General features: G+C 45.2%; 1 pseudogene; it reads left to right on the forward strand.

The window, feature by feature from the left end:
- LOC101598729 overlaps positions 1 to 23,983 on the forward strand; it is a 194,817-nt pseudogene that overhangs the window by 168,097 nt on the left and 2,737 nt on the right.

Raw genomic sequence — 23,983 nt, forward strand, 5'->3', positions numbered from 1 at the left:
TCCAGACACGTGCGCCCCCTTGTGCATCTGGCTAACGTGGGACCTGGGGAACCGAGCCTCGAACCGGGGTCCTTAGGCTTCACAGGCAAGTGCTTAACCACTAAGCCATCTCTCCAGCCAGGAAAAATTATTTTTATGAATGCAAATTTCTCATTAGAAACCATGGAAGTAGGAGACAATGGAACAGTGTGCTCAAGGTCCTGAAAGGAGGAATGTAACTATAACCTCAGAAGTCTGCCTCCCAGGAAATTACCCGGCAGGAGCTAAGGCAAAACATGAATGTTCTTGGATTTGGATGAAAGAAAAGTAAGAATTTGTTACCAGCAGCTCTGCTCTCAAATGAATGCTGACAAAAATCTTTTCAGGAAAATGGGACATCATACCAGTGGGAAACTTAGAGCTTCAAGAATGAAAGAGCTTGTAAATATAGCAAAGTATATTTTTCTTGCTTAGTTCTCTAAAATATGTATGATGTGGAGAGACGATTCATACCATGGGGGAATTTCAGTATGTGTGGGCATAAATCATATAACCCTTGCCCATTGGGGAGAGGACTAAATGCCCACGTGACTCTAAGATGTCTGCTTGATTTGAAGTGGCGAAATGTTACTGTACTGTGAAGATTTTCGTATGTGTGTTCTAGTTCCTGGGAAAACCATGAAAGAAGTATTGTGCTGAGTGGAGAGTACCCCAGAGACCGAGGAGGTGTGACTCGGAAGCGAGCAAGCTTAGGGAGAGTTTAGTCATCCAGGACACCACTTGGATTGAGCAGTAAACACATCCTTCTCCTAAACAATGCACCTAGTAACCTGCTCTGAACCTGGGACCCACCATGCTCCAAGCAAGGAGCTAGAGTTCTTCTGCCCTGCCGACAATTGTTCATGATCAGCACCCATTCAAGTGTGTTCTTAGAACTGATATCTGAGCAGCAGGGCTCCATCCACCCTGGGCTGCTTTTGGGTGCATGTGCAGTAAGGCAAACTGTGTTCTTTAAGTAAACTTTTAGGGAGAAAACTCTACCATCTTATTTCTATGTCTAACTAGGCATACATATGATTAAATCAGATACATCACGGGAAGAAACGTGCAGCAGAGAAAATGTTATATAACCCAAATCTGTCAATTGAACCCGAGCCTCACCAGAGACCCCCCAGCCTACACCCCTAGCAACTGACCCATCATCCCCCACCTCCTGGGGCCCTTTGCATACTCTCCAGATCAGTGTATTCCAGCCTTTGCTATTGCTTTGCTCTTAATAAAGTTTCCTGATATGTAACTGCTTGTGTGGGCCCTCCTCCAATTCTTTGAGTAACACTCCAAAGACCCCAAGAACCTTGAAACATGCACGGGGAGAGAGAGGGAGAGAGAGCTAGAGTTAGAGAGAGAGAGAGGAGACACACCATGGGTGACAACTCCACTGTAGTTATAACCAACGGATAGATCCTTGGGGCTCCTGGTGCTACTGACTGGAGAATCTAGCCAAATCAGTGAGCTCACTGCATTTGAGTGAGGGACCATGTCTCAATAAATAAGATGGAGGGACATAGAGGAAGGCACCTGACATCAACCTCTGGCCTTCCCATATGTGTGTACACATGTGCATGAGCATTTGCACACACACGTGTCCATGCACATGCAAACGTATATACACACAAGAAGAAAAACAGAACACTTGCAACAAGGGTAGGGGTGTAACTTATTGCAGAATGCTAGAGTGCTTTTTGTAGCCTATGCACAACCCTGAGTTCTATCCTAAGAACCCCCCAAAGCATAACAAATCAAAAACAACAATGGCTCAAAAGTGTGACAGAAAGCCTCCTGGACCATTCCAGGTGTGTTTGATCAGAGAGCAAGGGACAGTATTTCTGGCTGTCTGGAGCCATGGTGGGGCTAAGTCACAGGAGACACCTCAAGGCAAAGGCAGAGAGGGCGAGCCCCAGATAGGCGGAAGATGAGCATACATGACATTGCTCAAGTCTCTGGGAGACACCCCCAGGTAAGGGCTGGGAGGGGTGTTCACTTTGGGCAGCATAGCAGTTGTTGGAGTCTGTCATGGAGTGGCAGGTGGGTGGTTCGACTGGAGAAGGGAGAAGGTTTTGGGGAGCGTTGGTGATGAGGGGCTGAAAGTAGTGGTGCTGTTTCTATTGTCTACAAAGGGTTTGATCACATAGGTCGGGGGTCAGGCATTTTAAATAGGAGGGTTTCCCTGCGTCTGCAGGTTCATGCTCCTTGCCCCCTTAGCAAGCCCATCTCTTCTGTTGATGTGGCAGTCATCATGCCCACACCTAGTGCTCTGGGGTTTGTTCTTTTCTCAGAGAGGTGCTCAGAGAGGACACTGGCTTCCAGTGGGTGCCAGCTCAGCCCACTGTGGTGATTGTGGTTCTAGGCCGCCCTGTGGCCACTGCACATCAGTTTCCCAGGGGCATCCAGGCAACTTCGGAGCAGGGTCGTGAGTGGCCGTGAGTGTGACTAGAAGAAACACCCAGGAGACTGTGTCAGAGGACAGCTCATTTATTTGTTAGGGGAATGGGCTTATAAGCATTCACGTAGTGGCAGGAAAAGGTACGGGTTATGGGTCACAGCGGGATTGGCTGTGTGAAGGCTGCTGGCTGATAACTCATTAACATACAGGGTTAGGGTGGGGGTATGGGTCACATGGCCACTGGGGAAACCAAAACCTAAGTCTTATCAGTACATCCAGGTACCTCAGGTGGGGGGAGGGAGTGGCCTCACTCCTGCAGTTCTCAAGGCCAGATTACCAGGGTCTAGGCCTGCGGTAACCTCCTGTGGCCTGGGGCCCTCAACTATGCCCGATGGGAGGTCGCTCCGGGATTGTAGCAATTGTTCCAGTGATGTTTGCTTGCATTGTTCTCCCTGCTCCTTAAACTTCAGGTGAGGATTCAGCCCACTGTGGGCGTCAGCATTGGTGTAGCAGGACACAGCATGGAGCTGACTCCAATAGCCTGGGGAGCTCCCCTACCCCCCAGGGACTCCCACTCTGGTGAAGCCAGATCCTTGACTTCACCATAGAACAGAACTTCATGATGAGCCTGTGTGAAGCCGAGTTGCTTTATGAAAGGGAGTTGTTTAATAATAGGCTTACGCCCTGTGGCTAAGAGAAAGATTATGGTTGGGCTTCCCAAAGTGGTGTCAGGCTTCATTGTCTTAAGAATAGTTATATACTATTATTATTTTGGTAATTTCTGAAGTTGTTTTTGTCAAAGGGCTGTTAAGAAATTTACATGATGTCACAAGGTGGTCTCTGAGAGGCACCCAACATTATTACCATGGGTAAGGTCAAATCCTAGGTCACAGGGATACAGGAAGTTGAGGTATCTGCACTGTCAGTGGTATTGTTTGTGAGGCTCTCAGAAACTCTCTGGGAGAGGAGTGAGGTCCTGCCTGAGGTCATGTATGGGTGAGTATCCATGCACACGTGTGCACATGCATGTGGAGGCCAGAGAATAACTTTGGGTGTAGTTCCACAGGTGCCATCTTCCATTGTGTGAAACAGGGTCTCTGGAGATCTCTAAGTAAGCTAGATTGGCTGGCTAGAGGGCCTCAGGGATCCAAGGATCCTCCTGTTTCTCCCTCCCCAGCACTGGGGTTACAGGCTCAAGCTATTGTGTCTGTCTTTCATGTGGGTGCTTGGGATCTTAACTCGGGTTTTCAAGCTGAACCATTTCACTGTTTCACTCAGCCTGATAAATTTCCCCACTTTGGAAGTGTTCCAAGGTAGCACAATAATCATACAGACATAAGTGGAATTAATTCAATTTACACTTCAGTTGGCACCAGGATCCTGTGGGTCTGACATCCTTCTAATACCCTGGAGCAATAGCACCTCTGAGAACACAGTGGATAGATGTTGCTGTAGTGTGATTCCAGTCTTCCTCGGGAGGGGTAAGTTCAAAGCCACCCAAAGAATGGAAACCAGCGTTGTATGCTTGTCTAGAAAGTTCTAGGCTGACCCATGACCTCTGCCTTTTTCTGGTGCTAAGTAGCTTACCCAGGGTGAAGGGCTTCTCTGACCCATAGTGCTTTGCACACCTGGTGCTCACCTACTTGTAAGCTACCATTCTCTTCTAGCTTCCTGGTGTTGGGTCTCTTGCTTAGGAGGGTCCCTGCGTAACACACAGGAGGGCAGAGGCACATTTCATGACTAGTTGGAGCCATAGAGTTTTCTCTGCGGTCAGAAATGCTGACATTATTGAGATACATCCTGTAGATGTCTGCCGCATTGATCGCAGAGGAGCGGGCTCGAGATGCCTGGTTGGGGCCGTTCATTCCAGGCCAGAGCTTCATCATGGTATGGAGTGCTCTATGTTTGATCTAATCACAACTGCACCATGCAAGAGACTTTTCTCCTGCTGTCGCTGGCTGTCAGAGCAGGCTCGTCTGCCCCCGTGAAAACTGCTATTCCTTTGGTACAGGCAGTCCAAGGGAAGCTTCAACCTAGACCAGTGGTTTCTTTGCACCATATGCCTGTTTAAATCACAGAAGATGACTTCCAGATGTTCACATCTGTGCTCTTGAGTGGCTTATGGTTTTCATTCAGATCTATTGAGGGTTTTGCTCCATGATTTTTTTTTGTTGTTGTTGTTGTTGTTATGAATAGACCCTGGTGGCCTGGAGGTTCTGTCCCACCCTGAGAGCTCAGCCTCCCAGACTTCATTCCATCTGGGTTCCCCAGTGCCAGCTGCTGAGATCACACATTAGCTGGCGGCCCGAAGCTGACCATTTCTTCCTGACTTTGTTCCTCATTGCTCAGCCAGGTTGTCCATGTCTGGATTCCTGTGTATGGCTTCTTGCTCCAAGCCTTTGGCTTTTGGTGACCTGTGTAGATGGAGCTGATCTCTGTGTCTTGCACCTTCTTTATCTCTTCACTAGTCCCTGGTGGGCAGCTCAGCAGCCATCCCTGGGACGTGCTCCCTCTTTGAGAGCTGCTGACGCTGGCAGAACCGCCTTGTGCTTGCTGTGAGTGAAGCCTCCAGGGTGGGTTTGGAATCCCCTCTACTGCTTGTGGCTAGGTCTTACTGCTCATTGCTTTCTTAATTGTCTCCTCTCTATGCTATGCAGTCCACTCAGCTGGGCATCAGGGAAGAGAAGATGCGTTTAGTCAGTTAGGGGCTTGCTCTCTTTGGTCACTCAAGGGAAGATGCGTTTAATCAGTTAGGGGCTGGCTCTCTGGTCACTGAAGCTCCTGCAGGGTTGCTCTGTGAGCTTTCTGAACCTGAGGCATCTGAGAGTCTGTCTCTAAGTTTCCACATGCTGGAGCTAGACACTGTTGCAAGTAGACGTCACCCAGTTCAGACTCATGAGGGCAAAGGGGGAGATCAGTTGACTAATGTTCTTGAGAAGTCCCAGAAGGGCTGAGCTTCAAACATGACTCAGCACTCAGACCCAGACAGACATTTGGCTTCTCCTTGCCCTTCTTGCCACGCTTCCTTGTGTCTTGTCTCCCTTACCATCCTTCATTCCTTATTTTTCACATAGACTCTTCTAGGTATGTGTGTTGGGTGGCGGGGGTGAGGGGGGATGGCGGGGGAGAAGATCACAACCAACTCCCCAGATTTTGTCTCTCTGGGCCTCTCCAATTCCAGCAGATATACATGTGCACATGGATGCACACATGTATGCACGCACACTGCTTTCCCTGACTGGCCTTTCCTGGGTTAAATTTCTAACCCTGGGGCTGACTGTGTGTTGTATTCAAGAGAATAAAATATTATAATTTGTCCGGGTATAGGAGTCTTAGTTAATTTTCTGTTGTTAATAACATTGTATTGCAGATAGGTGAAGTTACAAAGAAAAGTGTTGTACTTTGGGCAATGGTCTGGTCCAAGTTTGAGGGGACACATCTGGCGATGGGTTTCTCACTGATAGTGTCCTGGGGTGGCCAGAAACAGGGTGTTATGTGTCTCTTTCTGTTCCTTTTAAACTCACTACTATTAAGTGATGAGGCTCTAACCTGAGGTCCTTATCTAATCCTCATCTTGTCCACCTCTGAACACCATTCCTGGGTTGCTTCCATCATCTAGTACCTGGTAAAGAATATTGAAGTCGAGTTTCAAAGGAGACAAGCCATATTCTAACTACAGCCCTTGGTCCCTAGGCTTCTGCAATGAACGTGTAGAGGAGCCCGTGGCCAAAAATAAGGGGTGCAAGAATTAAGGAACAGAATGCCAGGACAGACATCATCATCAGCAGCCACAGAATTATAAGTGGTGATAATATAAGACAGTTCAGCCTGTGGTGGAGATGGGGCATCACAGAGAGAGTGGGTTCTGCCTCAGTCAGGGGAGATTTCTGCACCTCTGAGCCTTCTCTGCAGTTTCTTTAGCAAGAAAGAAAGAAAAAAAAAGAATGAGTTCATAGGGAAACGTAGTTGCCCATGAACCTTGTCTCTGCAGCCTCTGAATGCCCAGAATGATTAATCCCTTGTCCTCATCCCTGGGAGCCCTGCCTGGGCATCATGCCAGCCCTGTGTTTGAGGAAGGGACATCAGGCAACTTGATTCTAATGTTGTTTGTCATGCTTCTCAGGACACCTTATATTATCTTTCAACATTCTTAGCACCTTCATTGAGGATGAGAACTGGATATATGGTTTTCTTTAACACAAAATATAAATAAGATTAACCTTAAAAAATGGCTCTTTTGTGAGTATACAAAAGAAGACATCGCTGTGCTGTGAATACAACACATGTGTCTATTTTATGCCACATACAGATTATATGTGGCCAGTTTACTTCCCAGTGTTAATAGTTATTTGAGTCCAGAGCCCCACCACGTGTCACTTGCTCATGTCTTCAAGGAGAAGCAAGAGACAGTGTGCAGAACCGAAGCTTGAGGCAACTGGGGGAACAGGCAAGCCCGTAACTCCTACTTTATGCACCTCTCATTTCGATTAGCAAAGTGTGTCTCTTTCTTCCTTTCCTCTATGTTAATCTCCCACTAATAAACAATCTTGATGTGTCAGACATGTCCTATAGATGCACCAATTTGCATTTTTCTGTCATTTAGAAAGCTGGAGCACAGAATACATTTCATACATAGAGTCAGTGCCAAGAGCTGGAGGGCTGCTGGTTGAATGTGGCTTTTATTTTCATATTATTTTATTTTAAAATTTTTTCTTATTTACTTGGTAGAGATAGAGAGAGGAAGAGAGAGAGAATAAGGCTGAGTATGGGTGTGCCAAGGCTTCCAGTCACTGCAAAGGGACTACAGATGCATGCACCACTTTGTGCCTATGCTTTACATGGGTTCTAGGGAATCAAACTAGAGTTTTCAAGCAAGCTCCCCTAACCACTGAGCAATCTCTCCAGCCCCCCATGTGTGACTTTTACAAGTGTGTGTTTGTGTGTGTGTGTGCGCGCACATGCAGTATTATTTTTAACAAGATAATAACAGACTAATGGTTCTCTGTTTGTCTTTGCTACAAAGCAACAGAAAGGTCCCCATGCCACACTGCATTGAGATGGCTCCTCTTACTAAGTTCAGATGGTAAAGAAGTTATTGATGTAACAGAGCTTTTGATGGACAATGGCTCTGTTGAAGGTCCTTGTCTGTCTGGCTTCTCATTTCCAGAGATTAACAATGGACATGAGCAGGAAGAACGTAACTTCTTTTGAAAGGTAAAGGCCTAAAGGAAGAATGCTCAAGGAGATCTTTACTTCCCAAAGTCAACATACAGTGGCTGCTATAGCCAGGTTCCATGGGCAAGCTTCATGTCAACCTGGCAGCAGAACATGGCAGTGCCATCCATGTGGCATTAGTTTTGGAAGAGTAAAAGATACAGGATTGAAGAGGTCATGGAATACTTCAGCACGGTTTCAGAGAACATCTGATCAATGTGAGCAGGGTTGAAGTCCATGCACAGAAGGCAATGTGAGTCCATTGCATGCTCTCCCCTTGTGCATCTGGCTTACATGGTCCTGGGGAATCGAACCTGGGTCCTTTGGCTTTTCAGGCAAATGCCTTAACCGCTAAGCCATCTCTCCAGCCCCGAAGCTATGAAGGTGAACCATAAGTTGTAATGGAGATGTTAGAGATTCCAGGACCATAGGACATCTGCCAAGAACAAATACAGGTTTAGGGCATAACTTGTTTAGGAGAGAGGCGGCACAGCTGGAGGAACAAGAGCTACCCAAGCTCTTTGGAGCCCAGATGATCCCATCATGAATCTTGAATGCCTGATACAGGCTGCAAGATCTGCCATTTACCCTGGTGGTTTTCAGTCTTGCTTTGATGCGACCTTTCCGTGCTGTGCCCCTATTCCTCCATTTTGGAATGACAATACTTATTCTAAACCTTCATATGCTAGAAGTGTATAACTTGTGCTTTGTTTTTTACAGGGCTCACAGTTAAGAGAGACTGTTTTGAGACTTTGGACTTTAAAAAAATATTATTTATTTATTTATTTGAGAAAGAAAAAGAGGCAGAGAGAGAAAGAGAGAGAGAGAGAGAAAGAGAATGGGTGAGTCACGGCCTCCAGCCACTGCAACTGAACTCCAGATGAATGTGCCACATTGTGCACCTGATTTATGTAGGTCCTGGAGAATCCAACTGGGATCCTTCTGGTTCTGCAGGCAAACATGTTAGCTGCAATCTCTCCAACCCTGATACTTTGGACTTTTGAATAGTGTTGTGACTGTTAAAGATGATAGAAACTTTTAAAGTTGGACTGAATGCAATTTGCATTATGAGATGGTCATGAGCCAGTGGCTTAAAGTATTATTTTTGAGCATCAAGTTGACAAAGGGTAGACTTGTGAATATTAATCTCTGGTGGTCAACATGACAGGATTAGAATCACCATGGAAACAAGTCTCTAGTCAGGACTGTGCGGGACTTTCTACATTAGGAAGGAGGACTCAATCCTGACTATGGGCAACACCACCCCTCGGGCTGGGTTCCTGGACTATGTAAAAAGGAAAAATCCAGCTCAGCACTCAGCATTCACCTCTGTTACCTGCTGAAATGACAATGCGGTTCTGACTCCTCTTCTGCCATGTTCTCCCTGCCATGTTGGGCAGGAAATTTCCCTCTGGAAATTCAAGGCAAAATAAAGCCTTTCCTTCCCCAAGTTGCTTCTGTTCCGGTATTTTGTCTCAGCAATGAACAAGAACTGGCCCAAGTATGATTTCCCCGTACACATTGTGCACTTGGTGCCGCTGGTATATCTTTACTTCTCCATGTTAGCATATTGGCTTACTGTTGCCCTTGGCAGCCAGCAGTCTTTGCTAAAAGCAAAACATCTTCATACCCATGTGTGTGCTCATGTTTGTATGTGTAGTTGTGTATGAGTGTACACATTCGTATGTGTGGCACATGTGCACTTGTGTGTATTCCCTCTTGCTGGTCATTTCTTTTTCCTGTCAAGTCTCACTTCTCACTGCTCCCACTTTTGTTCAGCTCACAGCTATTGTTATTTCTTTGAGGGCAAACAATGTTCCTCGCTCCTTCTGTTTGTCTGAAAATGCCTCTATTACAAGTCAGGAGAGTATCTTTACTAGATAAAGGATTCTCATTGAGAAGGTTTCATTTTTCGTTTAGCACTTTAAAGATTCCATTTCATTGTTCTGGCTTCCATTATTTGTTTTGCCAAGATGCTTGCTCTTCTCTTTGCTATTACCTTTAATAGTAAAAATATATTTTCGGGGGTTATTGCATCTAGGCTTTTATCTTTATTTTTTGGTATTCAAAAGTTTGGTTAAATGTGCCTCTCTGTGTGCTTCCGTCATTTCCCTACTTGAGTCAGTTCACTGATATTCTTTAGCAGTGTTGGAGAATTACCAGCAGTTACCTCCTCAGATACCCAATCTCTCCCCTCTTCTTTGCCCTACTTGTGACCATGATGTACTAGCTCATTTCATCTTTTCCTTGTTTAGCCTCAGCATGGCACATTTATATCATATTATCTTGTGGATCACTGATTATTTTTTCTGGGTCCTTCCTTTTGTTAAGGTTAAGGAATGCTCTCTTAATTTTGCATGTTTTAAAAATGCTTGATTTTATAGAATTCTACTTTGATATCTGTTTGTACAAAGTACCTTCATCTTTTCTTCTAGCCTACTTACTATAATTATAGCACTTGTTTTCAGTTATTTTCTGTAATTCTGTATATATTTTTTATAGCTGTTACAGTGGTAGGACTGAAGACTTTAGACTAGACATCCTTGCCAGAGTTGAAAATCTTTCTTAAGTTACCTTTTGGAGGAGTTATTCTGAGCTCTCTGAATATCTTCTTTTGGGCACATGTTTTTGCCTCATGGCAGGAAGGGGCAGTGTGTAGAAGGAAGGAGCAGTGTCAGGGAAATACAAGTGTTGGGAAGTTAGAGGGAGTGGCTGGGCTGGTTTGGTTTCATCTTTTAGGATAGGAGTGGTTACCTGTGTCCTAGAAGTCCTCTGTGCCCAGGAGACAAAACTCAGAATATTCTCTGTGAGGCCATGGGTCTAAGTTTCCCCACGAATGGGCTGAGCTTCCTGGACCTGAGGCCCTTCTATAATGGGGCTTCAGGCCAAGCACATGGAGGACACTTGAAACTGACTGAGCCAGCTCTTGATGTGAAGGACAGAAATTCACAGCTTCTTAATAAAAATGATAGGAAAGGGAGGGAGATGTAGCTGTTAGCATGGTGCTTTTCTTGCAGACATGAACCTGCATGCGGTCCCCAGAACCCATGTGAAAATGCAGGATGTAGTAAGGCGTACTTGTGATCCCCGTGCCGTGGAGGGAGAGGGTGGAGGATCCCTGGGACTTGCTGGTCAGCCAGTCCAGCCCGATTGGTGTGCTCCACTGTACTGAGACAGCGTGTCTCAAAGCAGGTGGGTGGCGTTATTAAGGATGACTTCCAAATGTGTCCACTAGCCTGCAGGCACACCCACAGAAGTACATGCACCCGTATACCACATACGCAGACACATTTATACTCAGACCATATAAACACAATAGTAAAAACCTGAGTTGGTTTGTGCCATGGGAAACAATGCTTTCTCCTTTGGGCACAGCTTTACCTCAGTTCTGTGGAAGCCTCCTGTCACCATAGCATCCCTTATTTGGCTTAAATAAATGTTAGAAACTTGTGGTCCCACGTTAGCCAGATGCACAAGGGGGTGCACACATCTGGAGTTCGTTTGCAGTGGCTGGAAGCCCTGGTGCACCCATTATATCTCTCCTCCTCCTCTGTCTGTCAGTCTCAAATAGATAAAAAATAAACAAAAAATAATAAATAAAAAAAAAAAAAGAAAAGCAGGCTATGGTGTCGCTCACCTTTAATCCCAGCATTTGGGAGGCAGAGGTGGGAGGATCGCTGTGAGTTCGAGGCTACCCTGAGACTACAGTGAATTCTAGGTCAGTCTGGGCTAGAGAGAGACCTTACCTCAAAAAACAAACAAAAACAAAAACAAAAAGAAGAAGAAGAAGAAGGAGGAGGAGGAGGAGGAGAAGCTGGGCGTGGTGGCGCATGCCTTTAATCCCAGCACTCAGAGGCAGATGTAGGAGGATTGCCGTGAGTTGGAGGCCACCCTGAGACTCCGTAGTGAATTCCAGGTCAGCCTGGGCTAGAGTGAAACCCTCCCTCAAAAACAAAACAAAACAAAACAAAACAAAACAAAACAAAACAAAAGAACAACTCATTAACATACTTATAAGTATGAGTTTCATTTCAAGTTCATATTATAACAAATTTAAGGCTGAACTCAATAAAGAAACTTTTAAAGTTGAATGATAATTAATGACGATAACCAAAAAAAACCATAAAAACAAAAACCAAAACAAAACAAAACAAAAAACCTCTGGTCCACTGTGGAATTAAGATAATGCTATTGTGGTTGGATGTGGCTTCCTAGTGAAGCATGGCAAACCAGGGGCCCAACAATAGCCAAGCTCTGCTGACTGCTACAGCAGCACTGTATTCTTGTGTGTGTGTGTGTGTGTGTGTGTGTGTGTGTATTCATGTGCGTGAGTGCAGGTGTGCATGGAAGGTTGGAGAACAGCTTTCTGATGTTGGTCCTTGCCTTCCTCACTTAAAGCGAGGTCTCATTCTTCACTGCTGCATTCATCAGGTCTGCAAACTTCTGGAAGATTCTGCTATGTATACCTCTCTCTCCCTGCAGGCCTGTTGGGACATCTGGCTTTTCGTGGGTTCTGAGGACTCAAACTCAGGTCCTCACCATGCGCAGCCTGCACTTCGTCCAGCGAGCCACCTCCTCAGCCCAGGGCTTTGCTCTTCACACACTGGCCAGGCACCTTCTATGTGCTGGCAGTCACATTCCAGGCCCTGAAAGGATAGTCTCATGGTTCTTCCTTCTGCTCCCTGCAGTCTAGTCGTTGTAGTAGTAGTAAGCACTTCTCAGGAGTTGTGTTCACTGAGGTGGAGCCCTAAGGAGCAAATTTTCTTTATTGATAGTTGTTATGTTACATGTTGCAGTTACCTTTGCATTGCTGGGATAAAACACCCAGCCACAAGCAGCTGATGGGAGGAAAGGGTTTATTTGGATCACAGTCTTGAGGGGAAGCTTCATAATGACAGGGAAAAGCAAGGCTGGACATCACTTCCTTGCTGCAGCAAGTGGAAAAGAGCAGCAGGAAGTGAGTCAAACTCTAACAAAGGCTGTAACACCACAAGGCTCACCCCCAGAAACATACCTCTCCATACAAGTCTCCCTCACTGAAGGTGCCATCAGCTGGGGCCCAACCACTCAAAACACGTAAGTTCATGGGAGACATCTGATTCAAACCCCACCACATTATGTGTTGAACTGTGTCCTTATACAATTCATCTGCGATCCTAGTACCTCAGAATGTAACCCTAACTCTCACTTGGATGTCCCATCAAATTCTTTCCACAACATTTTAAGATGTCTGTAGTCTAGAGTTCCAAATCCTTCCATATTCTTCCCATAAACTCTTTCTATAAATTTTTTGATTTCTTCATTGACCCATTCATCATTTAGTAGTGTATTGTTTAGTTTCCATGATTTTGTGTATGCTCTATAGCCTTTCTTGCTACTGATTTGTAGTTTAATTCCATTGTGGTCAGATAGAATGCAAGGAATTATTTCAATTTTCCTGAATTTGTTAAGATTTGCTTTGTGTCCTAATATATGGTCTATTTTAGAGAATGTTCCATGTGCTGCTGAAAAGAATGTATATTCTGCAGCCTTTGGATGAAATGTCCTGTATATATCTGTTAAGTCCATTCCTTCTATGACCTCATTTAGTCCAGATGCCTCTCTGTTTATTTTTTCCTGGGATGACCTGTCAATTGATGAGAGTGGGGTGTTAAAGTCACCCACCACCACCGTGTTTGGTGTTATCTGTGACCTTAGTTCTAATAGTGTTTGTTTGACGAATTTGGGAGCCCCCATGTTAGGTGCATATATGTTTAGGATTGTAATGTCCTCCTGTTGGAGTGTGCCCTTAATCAATATAAAGTGACCTTCCTTATCTTTCTTGACTAACGTCGGACTAAAGTCTACCCTGTCTGATATTAGGATAGCAACCCCTGCTTGTTTTCTAGGCCCATTTGCTTGAAACACCGTCTTCCAACCTTTCACCCTAAGATAATGTCTATCCTTTGTAGAAAGGTGAGTTTCTTGGAGACAACAAATTGTAGGATCCTGCTTTTTAACCCAGTCTGCAAATCTATGTCTTTTCGTTGGGGCATTGAGACCGTTGATATTAAGAGATATTATTGAAAGGTGTGTATTTATGTTTGCCATTTTTGTGTGTGTGTGTTTCTGGTTCTACCTGTACTCTCTTCTGTTAACTAGTATTTGAGTATTGCTTGTTTTTTCTAGGTTCCTTATATGTGTGCTTTTCCTTTTCTTCAGCATGGAGAATTCTATCAAGTATTTTCTGTAGAGCTGGTTTTGTCTTCAAATATTCCTTTAACCTGCTTTTGTCATGGAATGTCTTTATTTCTCCATCTATTAGAATGGATAACTTTGCAGGATAAAGTAACCTTGGTTGACAGTTGTTATCTTTCAGAACTTGGAATATATCACTCCAAGCCCTTCTGGCTTTAAAAGTTTGTGTTGAATAATCTGCTGTAATCCTGATGGGCTTGCTTTTGTAGTTAACTTGATTTTTTTCTCTAACTGCTTTCAATATTTTTTCTTTGGTGTGTGTGTTTGGAAGTTTGATTATAATATGGCGAGGAGAGGTTCTTTCTGGGTTTTGTCTGGCTGGGGTTCTAAAGGCTTCCTGTACCTGCATTGGCACCTCTTTCCCAATTTGGGGGAAATTTTCTTCTATGATTTTGTTGAAGACGCCTACTATGCCTTTGGATTGGAGTTCTTCTCCTTCTACTATGCCCTGAATTCTTATATTGGATCTTTTCATAGTGTCCCAAATATCTTGAAATTCCCACTCATACTTTTCTATAAGTTTGTCTTTCTCTTTGTTGGACTGTATTAGGTCTGCCCCCTGATCTTCTAGCTTAGATATTCTGTCCTCTCCCTCATCCATCCTACTGGTGAGATTTTCTACAGAGTTTTTTATTTCATTAACTGTGTTCTTCATTGCTAGTAATTCTGACTGGTTTTTCTTTATTATTTCTATTTCCTTATTTATGTCTTGTATTGCCTTCTTTATTTCATTAAATTGGTGTCTTGCATCTTCTTTGATTCCTTTGATTTCCTCTTTGATTTCTTCTTTGATTGTTTTCATGTGTTCTTTGACCTCTTTGAACATATTTATAATCATTCTTTTGAACTCTGTCTCAGGCATTTCCTCTAACTCTTTCTCACTGGAGGACATTACTGATGCATTAATACTTTTAGGTGGATTTATATCGTCTTGCTTTTTAGTGTTTCTTGTGTTATAATGTATATATTTTTGCGTCTTGGATTAAGTTAATGCTTGGATTTTCTAGCTAGCTGTGTATTCTTAGCTGTATCAATTGATTTGATGTAATATGTTTTCAGGGTAGGATCTTAAGGTGTAAGGTGTGGCTCTTAAGACTCTCAGAGTATCTACAAAGATGTTCTTAGGAGTGGAGTTTCCCTGTTATAGGAGTATTCAAGCAGGCTAAGTGGAATAAAATACAGGTAGATTCTAAAATTTAACTAAACACTGTACACATTCAATCAAAAACAGCCCCGAGTATGTATGCAAGAGTAGTTATTATAACGACCAGATCCTCTATCAACAAAAAGGTTAAGATTTCTGGTCTGTTGAGGGATCCAAGTCAGCTTGCGACCAAGTGAGACCCTTCCCTGGTGCAATCCCAGTTACCTTGGATGAGTTTGGTCTCAGTCAAGTTGCTGCCCGGGTCGTCGGACTGCTGTTCTGATTTCTGGAGCTGGGCACTTGCTTTTCCTGTGGGGCCAACCGTGCCTGGCAAGTGTGGCCCTGCAGATCAGCTCCCCTGCTGCTGGAACTGCTGCTGCTCAAGCTGCCCCTGCTGGGCTGTAGCCACTGCTGCTGAAGGTGTTGCTGCTGGACCCACCGCTGCTGCTGCCTCTGCTGCTGCTGTAGCTGCCACTGCTGGAGCCACCACTGCTGCTGAAGCTGCTGCTGCTGTGTCCACTGCCACTGCTCCCCCTGAAGCTGCTGCTGCTGAGTCTGCTGCTGCCGCCACTCCTGGGTCTGCTGCTGCTGGGGCCGCTGTTACCGGTGCTGGAGCCGCTGATGTTGCTGCCGAACTCTGCTCCTGCTTGGGTCCCTCTGTCAGCCCAAGTTGGCGTGGCCGGGTCCCGGGCTGCTGCTGTGTTTGCCGGAGCTGGGCTCAGGCGGCGGGGGAGGGGAGGGAGCCGCGGCTGCTCTGGTTCTCTCGCTGCTTCATGTGTTCTTCTACCTTGCAGTCTTCTCCTCCGCTGCTCGCTGCCGCTCTCCCCTCACGTTTCCCGAGTTGCGGAGAGTGTGGTGTGAGGGAAGCGCCTGCACCTGGCTTTTCCTGTGGCTCGAGCTGAGTCTGGCGGTTTTCTGCTGTGCTGCAGCCGCAGCGGTTGGCCGAGCTGCCGGAGCCGCTTTTCCCGCCTGTGCAGGCTCTGGATGCTCTGGAACTCTTCTACTTCTCTGCTGCCACTTCAATTTCCTATACACCTCACTTTTTAGTAAAAGTGTGTATTTTGCTGAGTTTTTTTTGGTCTTTTTTTGCCCCCTCGGCTGCTTTGGCATGGTACCTACGCCGCCATCTTAACCGGAAGTAATAAACTCTTTCTAAGAGACCAAGGATCATATGGTCTGCTTTTTTTCTCAGCAACAGCCTCACTTCTCAGTCCACTTTTCTGTCTCAGTTACTTTCTCATTGTTAGGGAAAAATAAATGCCAACCAGAAGCAGCTTAGTTCAGTTTATAGTTTCGAGGGGACGTTTTTATTGTGGTGGGGAAAGCATGGCAGGCGCAGACAGCTATGCGTCACTTCTTCACATCAGTAGGGAGGAAGCACAAAGCTAAAGAGAACCTCAAGGGCTTGGCCTGCACCACCTCAATGCCCATCCCAGTGACACACTTTCTCAGCCAGGCCCTACCTCTTACAGGTCCCTCAGCATTTCCAAATGGTGCCACCATCTGGGGATTAAGTCTTCAAACACATCTATGGGGGACATTTCACATTCAAACCACTGCACACAGGGCAAGGACAGTGGTCTAGGTCGGACCCTTCCCACAGGTCCTAAGCTGAAACCAACCCTGCTGGCACCTTGGCCTTGGTCTTTCAGCCTCCATGATTGTGAGGTGATACATTTCTCTTGTAGAGCCAAAAATACTTCTTAGCATGTATATGTGGTATGTTCTTGTTCACATGTTTGTAAGCACAAGTGCACACGTTTTCACATGTTTGTGGAGGTCAGAGGCTGGTGTCAGTGTCTTACTCAATCACTCTGCAGCTTATTTTTCCAGACATGGTTTCTCAGTGAACTTGGAGCTCACCAATTCATCTAGGCTACATAGACAGCAAGCTCCAGGGATCCACCTGTCTCCACCTCTCTAGCTCTGGGATTGTAGATGCATGCCACTGCCCCTGTTTTTCTAAATGAGTTCTAGGGTGGCAACCTCAGATCCCCCTGGCTTGTAAAGCACGCACCCTATCAGTTAAACTAGCTCCCCAGCCCTCAATACAGATTGATTTTGAATATTTTCAGCTTTCTATAGGTTGAAGAGGATTTAAGTCTATCATAAGTTAAAGTGTATGTGTGTGTGTGTGTGTGTGTGTGTGTGTGTGTGTAAGTATAAATGTTTACTCCTCTTCATTGTGACTAACAACACCCTCACACCCTGGAGATCAGGATTAAGGAGAAAAGCAACTGACCTTGACGCTGGTGCCAATGATTTGAGTGCTTTCGGTTTACTGCAGTCAAAGTGTGTCAGGCACCCACTGCGCAGCGGAGAGAATGCTGAGAATACTCAGGGCAGTTGTAAAGCATACGCAAAACAGCCAAGAGGCAGTTATACTCCAGTGCACAATGCACACATGGGTGCTCCTGGAGCCCAGGGGAGGGAAGTGAAAGGAGAATTGTTTGGAGAAGGAAGCTGGGGCAACCCTTCCAGCACAAGAAGAAATTAGTCAGGAGTGGAAAAGGGAGAGTGGCACATAGCCAAACCCACTGAGACGTGGGGTAAGGCATCGCTTCTGTGTTCACTGGGAGGGACAGGCATGCTGACATAACATACTGACCAGTCCCCCCCCCCCCACAACTGCTGCTTCCTTACAGCCTCCAGCTGGCCCTCAGCCAAAGCCTTTCCTAGCTAAGACGCCCCTGTTTCCCGCCACTACCAAACCTATGCCGTCATGTGACCAACACAGGGATGATGGGGCTTCCATGAAGTGAGTCTAACTCTGTTTCAAGAGATTTGCCTCAGACTTAATAGGGCAGAGAAAAGTGAAATTTTCTGCTTTAAGTATTGTGTTAAGTGGGAGACAGAAGGAGGGAGAAAGAGAGAGAGAGAGAGAGAACCCTTGAGGAAGGCATTTCAATCAAGTCCTTGACCACCCCAAGGCGGTGTAGGCCGGCAGGCTGGGACAGCAGAGCGGTTCTTGGGGTGAGCACACGCCGCAGGGCTCTCCTCTCGGGTGTCTGCTGCTCGGGAAGGTGGTCCGCGGGGACGCCAGCACCCTGGCCTGCGCCAGCAACTCAGGAAGCGCAGCTGGGCAGAAGTAGCAACACGAGCCGTGAGTGGGCAATGCAGGGGCTTCGGCAGCCATGGCCGGCAGCTGAAAGACCCACCTGCCTTCACGACAGGGAGACAACCGTGGCGTCAGCGCCAAGCTTCCCAGCCTTGAAGTGGACTCAGACCCAGAGAAGATCTGTGTACTCCAGTCCCTGCAGCGGCTCCCCGCGGGAAGCCCTGGGATGACCCAAAGAACACTTACTGGTCAGCCTTCAAGCACTCCCACTTTGTGAGCTCAATTCCCAAGAGCATACAAAGGAATACTAGTGAGAAAAATGTTTACTTCATGTTTAGAAGACAAAAAAAAAAATGGAACAATCTAATATTTAAACATAAGAAAGCCTATCTGGTGACCCTGCTTGGAATCTTTTGTGGGAATTACTGTATAGAGTTTCCACTGGTCAGTCTAGAGTTAGGTCAAGAATGGTTCCCAAAAATGGAATCTCTGAGGACAGCAGGAGGGTGACAGAGACACTAATTAAATCGAGGTCCATTTTTGATATGTTAATTTCCTTTTTAACATATTTACTTTTTATGTATTTAAGAGAGAGAGGAGGAGATAAAGAGGATGAATGGGCAGGCCAGGGCCTCTGCCACTGCACACAAGTTGCAGATACATGCATCGCTTTGCATCTGGCTTTATGTGGAACTCAGGCCACCAGCCTTTGCAAGCAAGCTCCTTTAACTGCTGATCCATCTCTCCAGCCCTTATTTTAATTTTTAAATCCTCAGTTCTCAAGCCCTGGCCTGGGTGGGCTTCAGTTTTCTGGCAACCTACCATATCAATGTGTTCTCTGAGAAGTTAGGAGGTTGTGCCTGGGAGCAGAGCTCTGTGGTTGATTAGTAATGTCTGCCACGGTCACATGTGAAGAGGGTGGGGCCTCAATCTGAAAACTACAGACCAAGCAATTTTGTTAAAAAAGGCTTATTCAGGGTCTAGAGAGATGACATTACAGTTAAGGCACTTGCCTCTAAAGCCTAAGGACCCAGGTTTGATTCCACAGGTCCCACATAAGCCAGATGCACAAGGTGGCACATGCATCAGGAGTTTGTTTGCAGTAGTTAGAGGCTCTAGTGTGCCCATTTCGCTCTCTGTCTCTTTTGCAGGTGCGTGTGCACGCACACATGCATGCTTTCTCTCTTCCTCTCTCTGGTAAATAAATAATTTTTAAAAGGGTACTTATTCAGTTCATATTTCTAAGGCAGTTTAGGAAACAATCTCCCCCTCTCCCCGCAAAAAAAAAAAAAAAAAAAAATATATATATATATATATATATATATATATAAGCTAAAAGTGTCTGAAGAAGAGAAGAGCATGTCAGGAGAGATTCAGGCTCTCCCTGACCTCTTTTCTCACTAAAGGCATCCCCACACCCTCTACCGTGCTGGAGGTCAGGTGGATTATTTCCTTTCCTGGGAATATAAATAACAAGACTCCCCTTCCTGGAAGATTAAGATTCCTGAAAGATAGTTCTAAAGAATGCCTGGACACCTGTTGTGGAAACTAGATGTGAAGTTCGGGAGTGACCAAGACCATGGAGACCACTCTGAGGCAGAGATGGAAGCTTTTTTTCTGGAAAAACATGAGCTTCCAGGACTGACTCTCAAGAGCGAGCACAGTCAACCTGAGATTCCAGATAGTGCACTATATAGGGTATCTTCGGTTGGAGGAAGGCGAGGAAGGGGACTTTGTTCTTTGCATTAGCCATTTCAAATAGCTAGGGTGTGAGATCGGAAGTGACCAGGTGACCTGAGAGATAAAGGGGGCAGGACACCTAGACCTGAGGCATTGTTAGGCAAAGAAGGGATAATGGCTGGGTAGTTCCTTAAGGAATGTGGTGACCCACTTCCTGAATAAGCCTTTTTTAACAAAATTGCTTGGTCTGTAGTTTTCAGATTGAGGCCCCACCCTCTTCACATGTGACCGTGGCAGACATTACTAATCAACCACAGAGCTCTGCTCCCAGGCACAACCTCCTAACTTCTCAGAGAACACATTGATATGGTAGGTTGCCAGAAAACTGAAGCCCACCCAGGCCAGGGCTTGAGAACTGAGGATTTAAAAATTAAAATAAGGGCTGGAGAGATGGATCAGCAGTTAAAGGAGCTTGCTTGCAAAGGCTGGTGGCCTGAGTTCCACATAAAGCCAGATGCAAAGCGATGCATGTATCTGCAACTTGTGTGCAGTGGCAGAGGCCCTGGCTTGCCCATTCATCCTCTTTATCTCCTCCTCTCTCTCTTAAATACATAAAAAGTAAATATGTTAAAAAGGAAATTAACATATCAAAAATGGACCTCGATTTAATTAGTGTCTTCAGAGGCCATGTCCTTTGCCATGTTTAGGTTGGAATGGCAGAGTTGGCAATGTTTTCCAATATGCGTTCTACTTGGTCAGGGTCGCTTCTGGCCCTTTTTGTATCAAATGCCCACTGCATAGTTTTCTAAGGCTTCGTGATGCTTGGGTTAAGGGGAAACTAGAAGGAGACTGAAAGAAAATAATTCCTGATGCCATTTATTTTTTACTCCTTTACAAATTTTTTGCTGGGCTCCCTAGTGTGTCAGGAATTGTAAAATGAGAAGACATTCAAATGACAGGAAGTACCAGCCTCCAAGAATTTACCTTCCACAGGAGGACATTTACGAATATCTACAGTGCAGGAAAATAGTAATAAACATCACAATGAAATAAACACTTAAAAAGAAACACAAAAGTCCTTGAAAAACTGCCCCTTCACAAGGAGTCTCCTTAGCTGTATTCTGTTTTTTCCCTCCAACCACCACCTTGTTTTCACTCTCCCTGTACCATGTCTGTCAGACTTTTCTCTAGAGCCCTGAGCGTGTCTCATTTTCTCTCCATGGAGCTTCACAGTGCTGCCCTCTTGCATAGATGCTGTGTGTGAATCCAGAGCACACAGGTATCTCTCCTTATCCATATGGGATGTATTTCACACCCACAGTAGATGCCCAGGACCTCAGCAATACCAAATCCTTCACACACCATGTTTATCTTACACATACAACCTCTAAGAAAGTTTAATTTGTAGATGAGGCACAGTAAAAGGTTAAAAACAGTAACTGTCTTAGATCTTAACAACCCTAGAACTTCTTTGCTCATTGAAAACTTTCACCTGTTCACTAAAAGGAAGTTCCTTGTGGCTTCTCTTGGCACAACCAATTTTTCAGCATCAGCACTCTTGTGACTTGGACACAAGTAGCTTCCAAGCAGCTATTGTACTAACTTCTAAGTAACTATTGGGTGGACAGTGTATATAATATGGATGCATTGGACAAAGTGATAACTTGCCTCCCAAGTGGATGGAGACAAATTGAGACTGGTTCCCAGAAACATGGATGCTGCCTTGAGTGTCCTGGCGGGACTAGAACTCGCATCTGCTTCAGTTTCATCCAAGATGGCTGAAGGCAACAATTCCTCAGCAACAAAAATTTTCTGTTTCTTCCCCAATTTTTGTGGGATTAGCCTCCTTGGGCGAGCCTTCCTAAGTCAATATTCCACCGGCTGACCAAGTTCATTACCACACACCTGAGCCTGTGATGAGGCTCATGCTAATTGGATATCTGATTGACATAAATGAGCCTGAAACACTTCTCTCTCTCTTCCCCAAGAGCTTGTGAGGGAAATTATTTCTTGGTCCTTTTCTCTCCCAGAACTACTAAGAGGGGGAAGGACTGTCTCTTTCCTACCTATTTTCTACTCTCCTGTTTTCACACTATCCTTAATAAATTCTCATAACTCACACTTCTCTGTGTCTGTGTTTTTCAATTATTTGGTAATTTTTACAAGGACTCAAAGTTGCGGTTCATGGGCCTGGCCGGAGATCTAGTCCCACATCAGCATGAGGTTTTGTCATGTCACAGCATGAAGCTTAAACTTACAACCTCTCAGGATAGCCAGTGCATGAGGGGTGAAAGACTTTGGCTGAGAAAAGGGTGCTGAAGAGAGTATGAGCTTTGGGGACAGCAGGCCCATGTTGCCGGACAGTAGAAGTTTCCTGTTATTGAGCAAAAGTGGTTTTGTCTCCCTAACACAGAGAAAGCTCCTGGTGAGTAGGTGAAATTGGCTGTCATATGGGTAAACCCTCACATGGCCTCACAGCTCTTGTCAGTTAGAGCCAGGGCTCAGCTCCTCTGGTCTTCCTTTAAAACAAATGTCTCATCTCTTTTAAGCATTTATTTTCTTTTATGCCATTCCATAGTCCTAGAATGAGAAGCAAGCTAACAGAGATTCTAGAACATTCTCTTCTGAAGAACCAAATCTAGCTGAAGAAAGAAGCCTGCTTTACTCTAGCTGACGTGCTCCTGCCTAGAAGCCCGCAAAGGGGCCAGTGAGACAGAGGGACTTAGCCCCGATGTGGCAAGGCATGGGATAGGCAGGGACCAGCAAGTGCTAGGGATGGAGCCAGATTCTTGCATGTGCTCACTAAGATTTTTATCATTAAGCTACACTTTCAATCGTTATTCAGATGGGTTTTCATAAAACGAGTTGCTTTGTGGGCTGGAGAGATTGTGCAATGGTTACGGCACTTGCCTGTGCAAAGCCTAACAACCCAGGCTTGATTCCGCAGGACCCATGTGAAGCCAGATGCACAAAGTGGCACATGTCATCTGGACTTCATTTGCAGCAGCTGGAGGCCCTAGTGTTCTCTCTTTCTCTGCTTCCACACAAATAAATAAATAAAATACATTTTTAAAGAAAATAATCCTTTAGTATCCTGCTGAATTAGTTTATTTTTATTTATTTATTTGAGAGTGACAGGCAGACAAAGATGGAAAGAGAGACAGACAGAGAGAGAGAGAGAAAGAGAAAGAGAGAGAATGGGCACATCAGGGCCTCTAGCCCCTGCAAATGAACTCCAGATGCATGTGCCACCTTGTGCATCTGGCTTACATGAATACTGGGAAATCAAGCCTTAAACTGGGGTCCTTAGGCTTCACAAGCTAGCCCTTAACCACTAAGCCATCTCTCCAGCCCTCTGGAATTACTTTTACTAGAGTATTTTAGGGAGGTGGTTTAATAAAGAATCTCATGTAGTCTAGGCTGTCCCCAAGCTCACTATATAGGTGAAGATGACCTTGAACTTCTGATCATTCATCCTGCCTCTGCCTCTCAGGTGCAGGGTTTACTGGTGTGCACCACCAACCTGGTTTTTGTTATGCTGGGAATCAAAGCCAGGTCTTCATAAGTGTTAGGTGAGCTTTCTACTAACTGAGCTCCAGTGTTTTGTCAGGAGGTTTGCATCTAAATTCACAGGGATTCTGAACTCTAGTTCCTTCCTTCATGACATCTTTTGACCTTGTGACTACTGTGTTTCTGGCATCAGGATAAGTTAGGGAATGTGTCTGCTTCTAGACACATTTTTAGTACTTGGTATTATTCATCTAGTCTTGGGATTTTATTTGTTCTGTGGGTTTTTAAAGAATATTTTAATATCTTACTTGTACAAGAGAGAGAGAGGGGAAGTGTGATAATTGTTCCAATCTCTTCCTATGTGTCTACTGAGGTATTTTCTTTCTTCTTTAGTCAAACTTCAAGTACAATAAACCGAAGAATTTCTACAGCCAGGCATAGTTAGAAAAACTACCAGAAGCAAAAAGCAGGGAGCAAAACTTGAAAGCAGAGAAAATGAAGCATCTCATCCCAGAAAGCACCTCCTTTACAGAACATGCGTGTGTGCGTACATGCCTGACGTGCATCACTTCACCATTTCGTAGCCGGCAGAAGAAGGAAGCTTGCATTCCCAAGGGTAATGTGGCACTCCCTGTGTGTCGCCCTGGACACAGGATGTTGAAGTGTCCTTGCCATCAGTCCTGCTGAGTTCCTCGCATGCAGACTTTTAATTACGTTC

Source organism: Jaculus jaculus, chromosome 5, assembly GCF_020740685.1.
Source record: "Jaculus jaculus isolate mJacJac1 chromosome 5, mJacJac1.mat.Y.cur, whole genome shotgun sequence".
NCBI lineage: Eukaryota > Metazoa > Chordata > Mammalia > Rodentia > Dipodidae > Jaculus > Jaculus jaculus.